The 15,002-nt window shown below is 42.8% G+C and overlaps 1 protein-coding gene across 3 annotated transcripts in view; it reads right to left on the bottom strand.

Annotated features, from left to right (window-relative positions):
• Nucleotides 1-15,002, bottom strand: part of COL4A6 (collagen type IV alpha 6 chain) — a 402,326-nt gene that overhangs the window by 110,583 nt on the left and 276,741 nt on the right. The gene's annotated exons all lie outside the window — the stretch shown is intronic.

Raw genomic sequence — 15,002 nt, 5'->3', positions numbered from 1 at the left:
TTTCTTGGCAGAAAAATGAAAACCATTAGTAATGTTCATTACCTTTCAGAGAACACAACGCCATATCAGTTAGAAAGCCTATTTTCATAAATGTTTTCCATCTCCACCTCTCTGCCCCTTTACTGACTGCCTGCAATTTCTTACATATCTGTGAAAAGCTCTGAGAAAAACCCATTAAACATGCCCTTTAATATTCACCTTCAAAATTTACTTTTTGAAAGCCTGAAAACAGGACATATGGTTTATGTGGTGGCTAGAGTCATGTACTGGAGATGCAAGTGAACACTAGCTGTATAGGGCTTTTAGAGTACAATTTTCAGTGTCAATTAGGTCCATGAAGACTAGGACTCTTGTAAAAAGTAAAAGATGCTATTCCCAAAAGATGCAATTACCCAACACCCAACATAAACACATAAACACAGCCTACAAATGATGCTAGGGTTCAGACTTTTTAATGAGCTTATCTCTGGGAATGATGGGGTGGGAGTTGAGCTTTCACTTTTTATGCTCTTTCTCTCTGTTGTTGAAATTTTATTTACAATGATTCTGTTATTTATTACTTTTGTGAATATATATATATATATATATATATATATATATATATATATATATAACAATACTTTAAAAAAAGTAGTATGGGGATGCTGTTGAGTATTAACAAAGAAGTCTAAAATGTAGGCTTAAACTTTCAAGACTAATGCACTCATCAAAACCACAACAAACAGTACATGTCCAGAACCTAGCATAAATGGTATAACAACACAAGGAAAGTGTTGGCCATGAAGTTGGTAATGCTTACATTCTGTCCATGACTCAGATGGGGTGGGGTGGGTGTTGAGAGGGAGTCATGGGTCACACTGGAAAGGCTGAGTGGCCCAACTGGAGTGGGCCTGAAAAGCAAGGCAGGAAAGTTAACAAATTGATTTGGTGGGAAGTAGGGAACCCTTAGAAGATTGGGGTCAGGGAAGGATGGGAGGAAGGTTTTGTGTTTCAGGGCTGAAACTCATCAAGGAGCATTCAGGAGAACATGTGTGTGTCAGCATGAGGCCAGGGAAGCCTGCCTGAGGCTGGAACAAAGGAAAAAGATAAGAAGCAGCTGTTGGGGGAGGAGGGGACTATTTGGTGGGAGGATTGGGGGGTGGGGCAGGAAAGGCTTGTCGAAACCATGTTATTACTAGCAGAGAGGTTGCAGTCAGGGCACAGAATGCTCAAAACTTTCCTAGATCAAGGAGGGGAGGTGGAGCGCATGATAAACCATTGAACAGCTACTAAGAGAGCAGATTGTGGTGTCACCCAATTCTCATCTTGCTCACATCACTACAGCCTGAGCAGTGCCTGGCATGAGCACATGGGCTGGCACACTCCAGCTCTGGTCTCTTGCCCTTGGGAGTGCATGATCAGCAAGAGTAAGCAATGAGACTTAGGAGTGAGGAAATTCCAGTGCTGGACTTAACAGTAAATCTGATTCCATCCAGAAAAGGCAGGGTTCCATGGCTCATTTCCTTTCTCTTTGCTGGATGTGCATGCTGAATTTGCCACAGTTGCACAGCTGACTCCTCAGTTCCAGCCAGAGAACTTAAAGTGAGTCTCTTAAAGAACTCATGGGTACTTTGGATTCTAATTCTTTTTCCAAAAAGGTATTTGAAATGGCACTCCTCAAAGGAAGGTGTACTTCTGGTCTGTCACCAGCTAGAAACCTCTCAGACTGACCAAAGGGCCAGAAGCAGGGACTGTGGGATATCTTGAGGCCTCTGGGGCACTGCTCAGAACTGCCTTCTCAGAGTGGTTTCAGGCCCTTCTAGAGCCTGTAGTCATAAGATATGAGACAAGAAGCCTTCCCACCTACTGAGGTCCTTTCATTCAGTGGTACAGAGCACCACAAACAATGAAAGATGGCAAAGAAGGAGAGAAACTAAGATGGCGGCATAGGGAAACACCAAAATTGCTGCCTCCTACAACAACTTCAAAACACAATAAAAAGACAAAACAGACATCATCCAGAACTTACAGGAAGGCTGGTGGAGTGGAAAATCTACAACTAGAAGGAAAGAGAAATGCACATTGAGGGTCAGGAGCTGCAGAAGTAAAGTGCAAAAGTACGGAGGCTCGAGAGTGCGTGGAAAGGGGCTGGTACCTGAGGACGTGGCTGTCTTTTTGAATTGGGAGGGAGTCACAAACTCCCGACTGCTCTGAACTCCAGTTCCGGGGAGTCTCTGGGGACCCAGGACTCATACGGGGAGAAACTGGACTGTCTGGCAGCGGGCAGAACTCGGAACTCGAGGGTGGCTTTCCCTCAGAGGTACTTGCAGCAATTAAATTATCAGGACACTGAGACACGCACGGCCCCTTAGGGCAGGGCTGAGAATCCGCCATAGTTCCTTGCTCCGCCCTTTGATTCCCTGAGGCCCCGCCCCACCCAGGCTGCGGCAGAGGCTTTTGCATATGAATGCCCTGGCCCTTTGCAACCTGAAAATTACCTAACAAACCGCAGCTGGGCCACAGACCCAGAACTTCCAAGAGAAGGCCCAAGGCCCCACAGCAGCTTGCATTGCTTCACGGCTGGGCCTCATCAGGGCACCTCCAAACTCCAAAAAAGGAAGGGGAATCTGCAGTTATCTTCATAGCTCCTGCTGGGTAACCTCCAAGAGCCAGTGTACCCAGTGGTCAGAGGGGGACCATTCAGATTACAACTCCTGAGATCCATAAGGGACACACCCAGGGGGCAGACTCAGTGAGCACCAAAGCCCCATTGAAGCAAGTCTTGCCCCAGAAGGGTGTCTTCAGCACAGAAGTTCTCCCACTGCAGACACAGCCAATTCTCACTGCCAATTGGCCTGGAGGTCAATTCCTCCCAGTGATCCTACAACTATCAAGGCATAACTACAACAAGACTGTGCACAAAGCCCACAAGGGGGTGCACCAAGAGTGTCCACCTCAGGTAACGGGGGAAGCTGAGCCACTGGGCCCTACAGGACACCTAGCACACAAAACCACTCTAACAACACAGGGAAGCATAAAAAATGCGGAGACAAAGAAACAGGTCACAAATGACAGAAATGGAGGAAAGCAAATGACTGGATATAGAGTTCAAAACCACACTTTTAAGGTTGTTCAAGAATTTTATGGAAACTGCCGATAAATTTAGTGAGACCCTCAAGAAATCTAGTGAGACCCTCGAGGATATGAAAAAGGACCAACTAGAAATTAAGCATACACTGACTGAAATAAAGAATAATATACAGCGATCCAACAGCAGACAAGAGGATTCCAAGAATCAAGTCAAAGATTTGAAATACAAAGAAACAAAAAATACCCAACCGAAAAAGAAAAAAGAAAAAAGATTCCAAAAATATGAAGATAGTGTAAGGAGCCTCTGGGACAACTTCAAGCGTACCTACATCAGAATTATAGCGATACCAGAAGAAGAGAGAGGGCAAGATATTGAAAACCTATTTGAAGAAATAATGACAGAAAACTTCCCCTACCTGGCGAAAGAAATAGACTTACAAGTCCAGGAAGTGCAGAGAACACCAAACAAAGGGAACCCAAAGAGGACCACACCTAGACACATCATAATTAAAATGCCAAGAGCAAAAGACAAAGAGAGAATCTTAAAAGCAGCAAGAGAAAGAAAGTCAGTTACCTACAAGGGAGTACCCATACGACTGTCAGATGATTTCTCAACAGAAACCATGCAGGCCAGAAGAGAGTGGCAAGAAATATTCAAAGTGATGAATAGCAAGAACCTACAACCAAGATTACTTTATCCAGCAAAGCTATCATTCAGAATAGAAGGTCAGATAAAGAGCTTCACAGATAAGAAAAAGCTAAAGGAGTTCATTACCACCAAACCAGCATTATATGAAATGCTGAAAGGTATTCTTTAAGAAGAGGAAGAAGAAAAAGGAACTCTTACCATTTGCCACAGCATGGATGGAACTGGAGAGCGGATAAATACCACATGATCTCACTCATTTGTGGAATATAATGAACAACATAAACTGATGAAGAAGGACTGATCCAGAGACGGAGAGGCATTTATTGGTCTGTCGGGTTTTGGAGGGAGGGTAGGGGAAGGTGGGGGTAAGGGGGAAAGATCAACCAAAGGACTTATATGCAAGCATATAGGCCTAACCAATGGACACGGACAATGGGGGGGGGGGTGAGGGCGTGAGTGGGGTGGGGTAGGGGGTAACGTGGGGATAAGGACACATATGTAATATCTTAATCAATAAAAAATATATCTACACTAATAAAAGAGAAAAATGGTAATTGGCGTACGAGCTACCCTTTTCATTGGCTAATCAGAGCTATATGCAAATTAACTGCCAACTAAGATTGGCAGTTAACTGCCAACTAAGATTGACAGTTAACTGCCAACAAGATGGCGGTTAATTTGCATATGTAGGCACAATGCAGGGAGGCGAAAGGGAAAGCAGGAAGAAGCCCCCTGCCACTGACAGTGATCAGAAACCCAGGGGGGAGCTAAGAGCTGGGGGGCAGGGCAAAGGCGGCCCTGGGGCCCCCTTTGCCCTGCCCCCCAGCCATGATCGGAGAATCAGGTGCCTTTTCCACCCTGGCCAGTGATAGCAGGAACTAGGGGTGGAGCCAGCGATGGGAGCTGGGCACGGTCGAAGCTGGCAGTCCCGGGAGCTAGGGGTCCCTTGCCTGGGCCTAAAGCGAAGCCCACGATCGCGGGGCCGCTGCAGCTGTGGGTCCCCGCTGCCCGGGCCGGACGCCTCAGCCAGAGGCGTCCTGCAGGGGCAGGGGCAGGGGCAGAGCCCGCGCGATTGCGGCGCCCCCCGCTGCCACTGCAGGTCCCAGCTACCCGTGCCGGACGCCTAGGCCAGAGGCATCAGGCCTGGGCAAGGGGCCGATCCTGCGATTGGAGGGTGATGGGAGTCAACGCCTGAGGGCTCCCAGTATGTGAGAGGGGGCAGGCTGGGCTGAGGGACACTCCCCCCCCCCCCCCCACACACCCAGTGCACGAATTTCGTGCACCGGGCCCCTAGTATATATATATATATATATATATATATATATATATATATATATATATATAAAAGAAAGATGGCAAAGAAAAAAATAAGAGACATTTCTTTTGAGTGTTGCTTTGTCAACCTTTTCTAGATGTGCATACTCTGTGCTTATAGCTATATGATCTGTTTTCCATATCTCCAACGCATAGGGTTTCTGTTGCAGTGCCCAGGGTACTGCTGAAGCTTAATACTGTACTAAATTGGTAATGAACTACTTTGGGGGGGGGGGGGGAGGGTGTTTCCTCCAAAAAGCTATCAGTGTCACTTTTCAAATTGGCCAGCAGAGGTCAGTGTGAAAATATAGTGGCTACAGATAATGAGGTAGGTGGGTGGGCCTCACTACAGAGAAAAATAAATCAAACCGGTGTCACAGAAGTCACAGAATATTCAAGCAGGAAGGGCCCTTAGGGACCATTCCATCCAGCCTCTATTTTATACATTTTGAAAAAAAGAAGCCAAGAGAAATGACTTGTTTAGGTCACATAGCTACTGAGGAACAGTGTGGGTCTCTAACCACATTGCCCCTGCCAGTGTGTGGTTCTTTCCTTGTTTGCCAGTGGCAGATGTCCTAGGGGGTCCTTGAGTCTCGTTCCCTAACCCCAGGCCTGCCCCTGGGACTTTCCCCATCAGTAGGCTGCAGCAGCCAGATGCTCACACATCATTTCTCTCTTCCTAACACTGATCATTTCACAAAACAATCTGAAACACAATCACTATTTGGGCTGCAAGCAGAATTTCAATGGGCTTGGACCAATGCCCTACCCTGATACATGTCATTTATTTGGGCAAATAGACCCAGAGGGCAGAAGGGACACCTCCAAGTCTTTCCAACAAGCTCTTCTGACTCCATCTGCTCAGGATTTTTCATATACACATCAGGGTCTAATTCTCCAGAGAATGAGCTGGCACTTGTGCCTAAGGCCAGAAACTGCAGGTTCACAACTGCAGCCCAGGCTGGCTGCCTTCTGATGACTACAGTGGGTTGGGGTCAGTATATATATATGGGGTCAGACCACACACCCCATAGCCCCAGTCCCAGCCCCAGATAACTGGAGTAACAGACCCAGAAATAGGTCTGCATATAAAGTAGTACACATATGCAGAAATAGCATCTAAGAATCTGAAAAGCATATGCTTCAAATTAGGTAGGACTGTGAAACTGATAGGGAGCTGACTTTTCATTATGAGGGCCTTTCCTGCCTTTTTACCCCTCCCCCAATTTTCCAGTGTCCTCCTATGAAATTAAAATTTGTTCCTAAGGAAGAATTTGAAACTCATTCCCACTGAGGCATAAATGACTGACAACAACTTAGAGCTTTACTTCTCAGGGGGATTTGCATTTTAATGGAGAGTGAAGCATTAAACTAGGGGATGCAAATTATATTTATGAAGCATAACAGAGACAAGGGGTGGGCACAGGCTTTCCTAAAGATCCAGTTATATTACAGGAGATGGTGCAGTGCTGTTAGGTGGTGTCATGGAGCAGTCTCTGGAGTCAGACAGACCTGGATTCCAATGTCCTTACTGCCATTTGAAAACTATGTGACCTTCGTGAAAGGAGTTAAAGCAGAATTAGGTAGACAGGGTAAGGGGTGGAAGAAGAAGGAATCATGGAGCTAGCTGAAACCACAAAATGTTTTGCAGAAAAATAGGGTGTTTTGAGACAAGGATGTTTTTCTTGCAAGTGCAAAATAAAATGTTGCAAAAAAGGCCAGGAACCAATCAGAGAGTGGTACAAATAGACAAAGAGCAGGCCTTTAGCAGGCATAAGGGGAAGAGCAGAATACTTCTATGTCAATCCATGTGGATCCCCTCCCTTTCCGAGCGGGGAGCCTGTGTTTGCTTGCAATAAATTCCTGCCTTGTTTGAACTCCTCTGATCAGCAGCTTCATTCATTTTTTTAAATGTTTTTATTGATTTCAGACAAGAATGGAGTGAGAAAGATAGACACATCAATGATGAGAGAGAATCATTGATTGGCTGCCTCCTGCATGCCCCCCACTGGAGATCGAGCCCACAACCAGGTATGTTTTCTTCTTTTTTCCCCCTTCAGGTATGTGTTCTTGACCAGAATTAAACCCGAGATCCTTCAGTCCAAAGGCTGATGCTCTATCCACTTAGCCACACTGACCAGGGCAGTGGTTTCATTCTTTGATTCCGTAAGACATGACCCTGGGTTCCTGCTCACTGGTTCTGGTATCATTAGGCAAGTGACTTAACTACTCTAAGTTTCTAGAGCTTTGAGCAATAATAGCTCTGGTGTAGGGTTATTGTGAACATTTGAGTTAATGAATTTAAAACACCTGGTAGATGGCATAAAGTATCTGTTCCATTTCCTCTTTAGATATCATTTATGATAAAATAGAGAAATTATGATTGGGTACTTAATGCTCCTTCTCTTAAGCAGAAGATGCACAGACATTATTGAGAAACCCTCTTTGGGACAGAGATGTGTGCCTAGGAATGAGAAGTATCTGGGAGAGCATTTTTCCTCTTAGGCCTGGTGTTTTTGCTCTATAGGCACTTGGCTCTTCAGCATTTGCTCATTCTCCTAACAAGACCTCATCTACATGTTAATGACTCCCAAATCTGAACCTCTAAACCAGATTTCTCTTCTCAGCATACCTGGTAATACAGACAATGGCTTATCAGATCTTTCCTACTGGATATTCCAAATCAAACCCAAAATGACCAAAGCTGAACTCATAATCTTCTTCCCCACCCCCATCCCCCAAACCAGCTCCTTCCTTTTGAGTTAATGGAATAAACTCAGTAAATGTCAGTCCATCCATAAAGTTGATTAAGCTAGAAATCCACAAAGTTGACCAAGCCAGAAACTCAAGTGTCCTCCATGACCTCATCTTTTCCTCATCTTCCACATCCAATGTATCAGCAAGAACTATCAATTCTACCTCCAAAATGTAACTCAAACTTGTCAATTTCTCTCTGTCCCTATGGACTTAGTTCATGGTCTTCCTCACCTCTACTCTAGGGGGTTCCCATAGCCTCCCAATTGGTCTGCCATCTTCTAGTCTTGCTTTATTCTCTCCTGGCATCCTGACCCAGGGCCTGTGTACATGCATGCCTCTGCTCTCCTGGATAGCTCCTGTTTGTAATTCAGGCTCCAATCAAAATACCAGCTACTCCAGGGAGTTTCCCATAATTACTCCCACCCACAATATGTGCTGGGTTGCCTGTTTGTATCCATACCCCTGAACAGATTGAGCTTCTTGAGGACAAGACCCATGTCTTACTTCCCACTGAATCACCTGTACTACATACAATGCTTAGTACACAATGAGTACTCAGTAAATGTTTTCTGAATGAATGGAAAAATGAAGCTGTGAATATACACACTGAGAAGCCAGTGACCCAGGGATAGCAATATCTTCTTTGGAAGTCTAGATAGTTATACAGGAGTGCAATAAAGAACATTCTGATCACAGAACCACAGAAAAGAGAGATGCACATGACAGGAAATCATCGAGTTCAGGATGAAGAAGCTGAAGCCTAAAAAGGGAAAGAGACTTACCCATGTTCATGTAGTATTTTTTAAAAATCTTTAAATTCTTTATTAGTTAAGGAATTACGAATGTGTCCTCTTTCCCCCCCCCCCATTGACCCCCATCTTCCCCCCCCATGCTCTCATCCCCCTGTTGTCCAAGTCCATTGGTTTGGATTATATGGATGCATACAAGTCCTTTGGTTGATCTCTTTCCCTTTCCCCCTCTCTCCCCTACTTTCCCTCTGAGGTTTGAAAGTATTACATATTAGAGGCCTGGTGCACGAGATTCATGCACTTGGGGGGTGTCCCTCAGCCCAGCCTGCACCCTCTCACAGTCCAGGACCCCTAGGGGGATGTCCGTCTGCCTGCTTGGGACTCTCTGTACTTGTGTAACTTTTTTCTTCCCCATATCTGGGAAGTTTTCTGTCATTATTTCTTCAAATAGATTTTCTAATCCTTGCTTCTCTTCTTGTCCTTCTTTCAGCCCTATTATGCGTATGTTACTTTGTTTCATGTTGTCCCAAAGCTCCCTTAGGCTCTCCTCCTGCTTTTTAATTTTTTTCTCCAGTTGCTGTTCAGATTGAGCTTGTTTCTCTGCCTTATCTTCTAATTCACTAATTCGGTCCTCTGCTACTTCTAGTCTGCTGTTGAAACTTTCCATGGTGTTTTTGATTGTAGCTATATCACTTTTCATTTCTTCCTGATTCTTGCATAGGTTGTTGATTTTCTCATCCATCCAGTGAATGAATTGTACAACCATTATTCTGAATTCTTTTTCTGTCATGTTGCATGCTTCAACTTCATTAATTTCCTTTCTTGGCGACTCCTCATTGTCTTTCTTCTGGGTGTTGTGTCTTCTCTTCATTCTGATTATCTCCTGATGGTTCAAATGTCGAGTTGCGTGGGCCTGGGCCGTGAGTAGTGGGAGCCTCACACCACCCTAGTGTCACTGAAGAGTTCTGACACTAAGATGTGTTGTTGTTGTGAGTTGGTGGGAACCAGGCTCGCTCAGAGTCAGTGTTGCCAGCAGTCAATTGTATAATTGGTCCTTACTTTCCAACTAGAATTCCAATCTGAGCTATGCGGCCAGGGTGGAGGGGATACAATAACTTAACAGATTCTGGCCTAAGGAGTTTTGGTCTCTCTCCTAGACATGAAATATATTGTAAGAAAGAAATTAATGATAACACTTTTTAAGGGCAGAGTACTTAAGAAATTTCAAAACACTTTTCCTTTTGACTTCCTTTAGAGCATCACAATATACTTGTGGGCACCAAACTGAAAAGTGGTTTAGTCATAGGGCTTGGAAATGTCATACAGTTGGTCAGTGGCAGAGTTGGAGTCAGGGCCTCCCAATCAACTCTCTGTTCCATCTGCTGGAACAAATAGAGACAGCCATTAATAGAACCCTACAATCCACTCCCCTAGCAACAGCACTAATGAGCTATAATTGTCTGCAGAAGTAAATAAGGAAGAAAGAACACTAGTAGGTGAAGAATATGTCTAGAATATGTCAGATAAAGACTCATATCATGCAGATATACAGACTCATTTCGTGACCCAGGAAGACCGGTTCAGCTTGATAATGTTAGCATCATCTGCAATTTGACTTTTCTTATCTATTAATAAAAAAGTGATCAGTGTTTATCAAAGAGTGAACCCCCTAAATTCTTAGTGTCTACCATAGCTAAGAAGCTGTATAAAAACTTGCTCTCAACATCCAAGTGAAACCACATTTATTTTCCGTTTTTTTTTTAATTTAACTTCTTTATTGTTTAAAGTATTACATAGGTCACCTTTTTCCCCCCTTGACCTCTCCCCAGCCACTCCCACCTCATGCCTCACCCCCCTAATGTCTGTGTCCATTGGTTATGCTTATATGCATGCATACAAGTCTGGTTGTTAAGTGATAATCAGTGTTTGAAGGAACCAACCCAGGCATGAAGACATGCATCTACATGTTTTGTTTGCGAACACACACACACACACACACACACACACACACACACACACATTCCACTGGCTACTGAGAGCATGTTGAAATTTTTGGAAAGACACCTTCCAGAGTGATGAAATTAACTCTTGCTAGGCAGCACTCTACATCCCTCCCTTCTATCTGTTTATTCACAATTCTCTCTAAAACATAATAGTGACCTTTTTTTAACCAAGCACTTACTAAGTGCTATATATTTTAATCCATCTCCTTTAATCCTCTAACAGCCCCCAAAAGGTGGGTATTAGTCTCGTTTTAAAAATAATGAAACTGAAATACAGAGAGGGTAAAGAACATGCCTGGGGTCACACAGTAAGCAATTGGTGAAGGTAATTTTGGTGATACCAAAGCCTCTGTTTCTTCCACCAAGCTACATTGTCTCTCTGTGTTGAATAATGCTCAGAATATAGAAAAACAAGCCCAGTTGATGAGGGGCAGCAAGAGGTATTCTGGGCATAAAATATTATTTTTATTGATAACAGAACAATTTATCTCAAGTTTCCAAATCTTTTCATTGGAACAGGTACAATAAATAGAAATTCAATTAATGGAATTAATAAATTAAGTCATAAAAGGCACTTCAAGGAATGGCACTACCTAGAACTTAAAATGATGATAAATTTCTTTTTGTTCCACAATCAAAGTAGCCTCCTTAATTGGCCTGTGGACAATGGATAGTTTACTAGGCCTTTGTAGACAAATTCTGGTGTGTGATGAGTTCCCCAATGCTAGCATAGTAAATTTGGTGCAGAAAAGGGTATACAAGCACAGTGTACTAATTTGATTATCATTGTGCTGAGAAGAAATGGGAGAATTTTTTCTTTAAACATGTTATAGTTTCCCATACCCCTGGGAATGCCAATAATTGTTAAAAATAGGGTGAAGCAGTGATGTGTGCTAGATAGAGCCACAGCAGATGATGAAGAATTTTTAGGTCTTCTTTTGCTCTATGACATGTTCATAAAAGCACATCAGAAACCAGAACAAATATACCTTTTGTGATAACATTATAATTGGGAATTAAAAGAAACAAAAATCAAATCAAAATGTAAACATGACTAATAGTTGGCCATAAAAAATAAAATAGAACACCCAAACACTTCTGTAATCATTACAAATGTTTCAATGAGCCCCCCATATTCCTTCAAATGTGCATGCAGTCTACACAGAATGCCAATGTACTACAAAGTGTGTACTGAGTTTTCAGAATGAGAAAATAAATATAGCTCTACTTGAAATGAATTTAACGTAAAACTAATACATGAGTTGAAAAATTTGCAATACTTAATTTGCCCTAATTTTGTTTCCCTTTTTAGAATTTAAAAGGGCAATAAGCATGTGATTTGATGGGACAGGCCTTTTTTAGTAAACTTGGATCGATGTTGCCTTTGCCTATCAAAATTCTCCTGTTTAATGAAGAATCACAAGATTTAGGTCTCATTTCTTGCTCTCACTTTCTAACTGTATGATCTTGAGAAAGTCAGTTAATCTCTGGGCCTGGAATATTACTTGCCACCTTATGTTCTGGATTGCTTTGAGCATCAGTTGAGACAATGTATGTGAAAAGGGGCTGAGGCATCATTCCGTTTACAAAGATTTGCTTTTGGAGAAAAAAATCTACTAAATAAACCCCTAATTTTCAAAATACTTTCTACAAAACCCATTTTTTTGGGGGGGGGGGCCTCAAAGGCAGTAAGCCCTTAAATGAGGAGGAGGTTTCAGTAGAAAAAAAATTGAATGAAAAGAGGAGCAGAATTTTTAAAATTTAATTTACTTTTATTATTGACAGTATTACAGATATCCCCCAACTTCCCCCCCTTTTTACCTCCCTCCTTCCAGCCTTGAAGCACCCTAGGCCTTCACCACACTATTGTCTGTGTCCACTGGTTATGCATACATGTATATGAGTTATTTGGTTAATATCTTTCCATACCCCCCTTCCCTCTAAGCAGCGGTTCTCAACCTGTGGGTTGCAACCCCTTTGGCGGTCGAATGACCCTTTCACAGGGGTCGCCTAAGACCATCCTGTATATCAGATATTTACATTACGATTCATAACAGTAGCAACATTACAGTTATGAAGTAGCAACGAAAATAATTTTATGGTTGGGTCACAACATGAGGAACTGTATTTAAAGGGCCAGAAGGTTAAGAACCACTGCACAGTCTGTTCCATGCCTCCATGTCTAGGGACCTATTTTGTTCATCAAGTTATTGTGTTCATTAAATTCCACATATAAGTGAGATCATGTGAAACTTGTCTTTCTCTGACTGTCTTATTTTGCTTAGCATAATACTCTCCAGGTCCATCCATGCTGTTGCAAAGGGTAAGAAATCCTTCTTTTATACAGATACATAGCATTCCATTGTATAAATGTACCACAGCTGTTTTTTTTTTTTATCCATTAATCTACTGAGGAGCAGAATTTAAAGCTGTGGAAGGTGGGGGCACATTGTCTAGCACAGGAATCTCATTATAGTTTAAAAATGATTGGCCCTACACTATTATCCTATTATTGTAGTTTTTAAAATATGTGGTTTATTTTACTTAGTTAAAAACATTCACTGATTGTTTGATTTTAGAGGGAGAGGAAGGGAAAGAGAGAGGTAGAGAGAAATATCAACTAGTCTTTCCACCCATTTATGCATTCATTACTTGACTCCAGCATGCACCCTCATGGGGGACTGAACCTATAATCCTGACACATTAGGACGATGCTCTAACCCAGTGGTCGGCAAACTCATTAGTCAACAGAGCCAAATATCAACAGTATGATTGAAATTTCTTTTGAGAGCCAAATATTTTAAACTTAAGCTGTATAGGTAGGTACATTGTTATTAACTTAATTAGGGTCCTCCTAAGCTGGCCTTTGCTAAAAATGTCCTCAATCTGATTGAGGTACGTTTGCTGAGGTCGACCCCTTCCAACTCTCCCATCCACACTCGTCTTGTATACTTGTTTCGTCTATCTCCTTTCGTTCATCCCCTATATATGTCCAAACCATCTCAACATACCTTTCTCAATCCTCAACACTACATCTTCTTTCACTCTACAACTTTCCCTAAAATTAACTTAATAAACTTTACTTAAAGTTTTAAGTCTTAGTTAAACTATAGGTACATTGAATAAAACTTGATATCATACTTAGTAACGATATTATTTATTGATAAAATTAAATACCTGTAGGATTTGCAGCTGGTTGGGAAAATACAGGTAACTTTATGCTTCGAGTAAGTACTTTTGTCACCCGCGTGCGATTTGCGGACGCGACTAGCACTAACCACTGCACATGAGACTGCTGACTGACTGGATCCCACGGCCCGCCTGCGCGGTGTCTCCCATCGCCCCACCAACCGACACCCCCACTTCTTCTAACGCCACTTCAAAATAGACTCGCCCAGGCCGAAAACCGACTTCTGTGCATGGGCCACGAAGTTTCAATTGCACTGTGTGTGCGCACCTGCACGTGGTATTTTGTGGAAGAGCCACACTCAAGGGGCCAAAGAGCCACATGTGGCTTGCGAGCCACAGTTTGCCGACCACTGCTCTAACCAACTGAGCTACTTGGTCAGGGCCTGCAGCTTATTTTAAAATACATGGTTTAATTACCACCTGGAGCCAATCTTTTCCTTTGTCTAGCAAAACATAGCCATGGTTTCATAATCAAAATAAAAATGAAACAGGAATTGCCAGAAATTCCCTTCACAACAATTTTTGCTATAGTGTATATATTCAATTAGACATGGAATACTTGTAGCATTTTTCTCTGACATAATAAATTACCCACCATTGATATATACTGAACAATCTTTTGTCTAATACTGAGCTGGTATGAACTGATTGCTTCTGGATCAATGTTGGATCCCGGAGTCTCTGGTGAGAAGCCATCAAGTTTTGGGAATGGAAGGTAGCAGGGAGTAACCAACTACTGCTCCTTAAGCAGAACTAGAAAAAGAAGTATAAAATCAAAGAACTTCCCTCTCAGGACTCCCTTGCCAAAGAAGTCAGAAAGCTCTGAAAGGGGAGGGGAGAGAAGTACAGGGAGGAGAAGAATTCACTAGTACATAGTCTCAGTGCTGTTCTCGTGAAAACCCACACCCCTGTATTCATTTAGAACCAGAGGAGTATGCATATACACACACCCATGCAGATAAAGAGATACACATTCCAACCCAAACAAATGTGCCCACAGGCACAGGAGTCGGCTAAAATGATAAGATTTGCTGGTATTCTGGCATAGCCCACCATACAACTCCCAGCCAGCCATGAATTTGAATTCAAGAAGTTGAGATAATTTACAGCTTCTCCCATCAAATATATGCAATGATCCCTATGGATAAGCAAAGTCATCTACACAGATAGATTCAGGCCAAAAAGGACATGAACAGAGAGGTCTGGAGGGCGAGGACTGAGGTGATATCAATCTCTGGGTACAAAAGGAAAGATGGGCTATGGTAGTGGGGG

This window comes from Myotis daubentonii, chromosome X (genome assembly GCF_963259705.1).
Source record: "Myotis daubentonii chromosome X, mMyoDau2.1, whole genome shotgun sequence".
NCBI lineage: Eukaryota > Metazoa > Chordata > Mammalia > Chiroptera > Vespertilionidae > Myotis > Myotis daubentonii.
The sequence above is the reverse complement of the archived record's forward strand: the minus strand, read 5'-3'. Positions and strand labels throughout refer to the sequence as shown.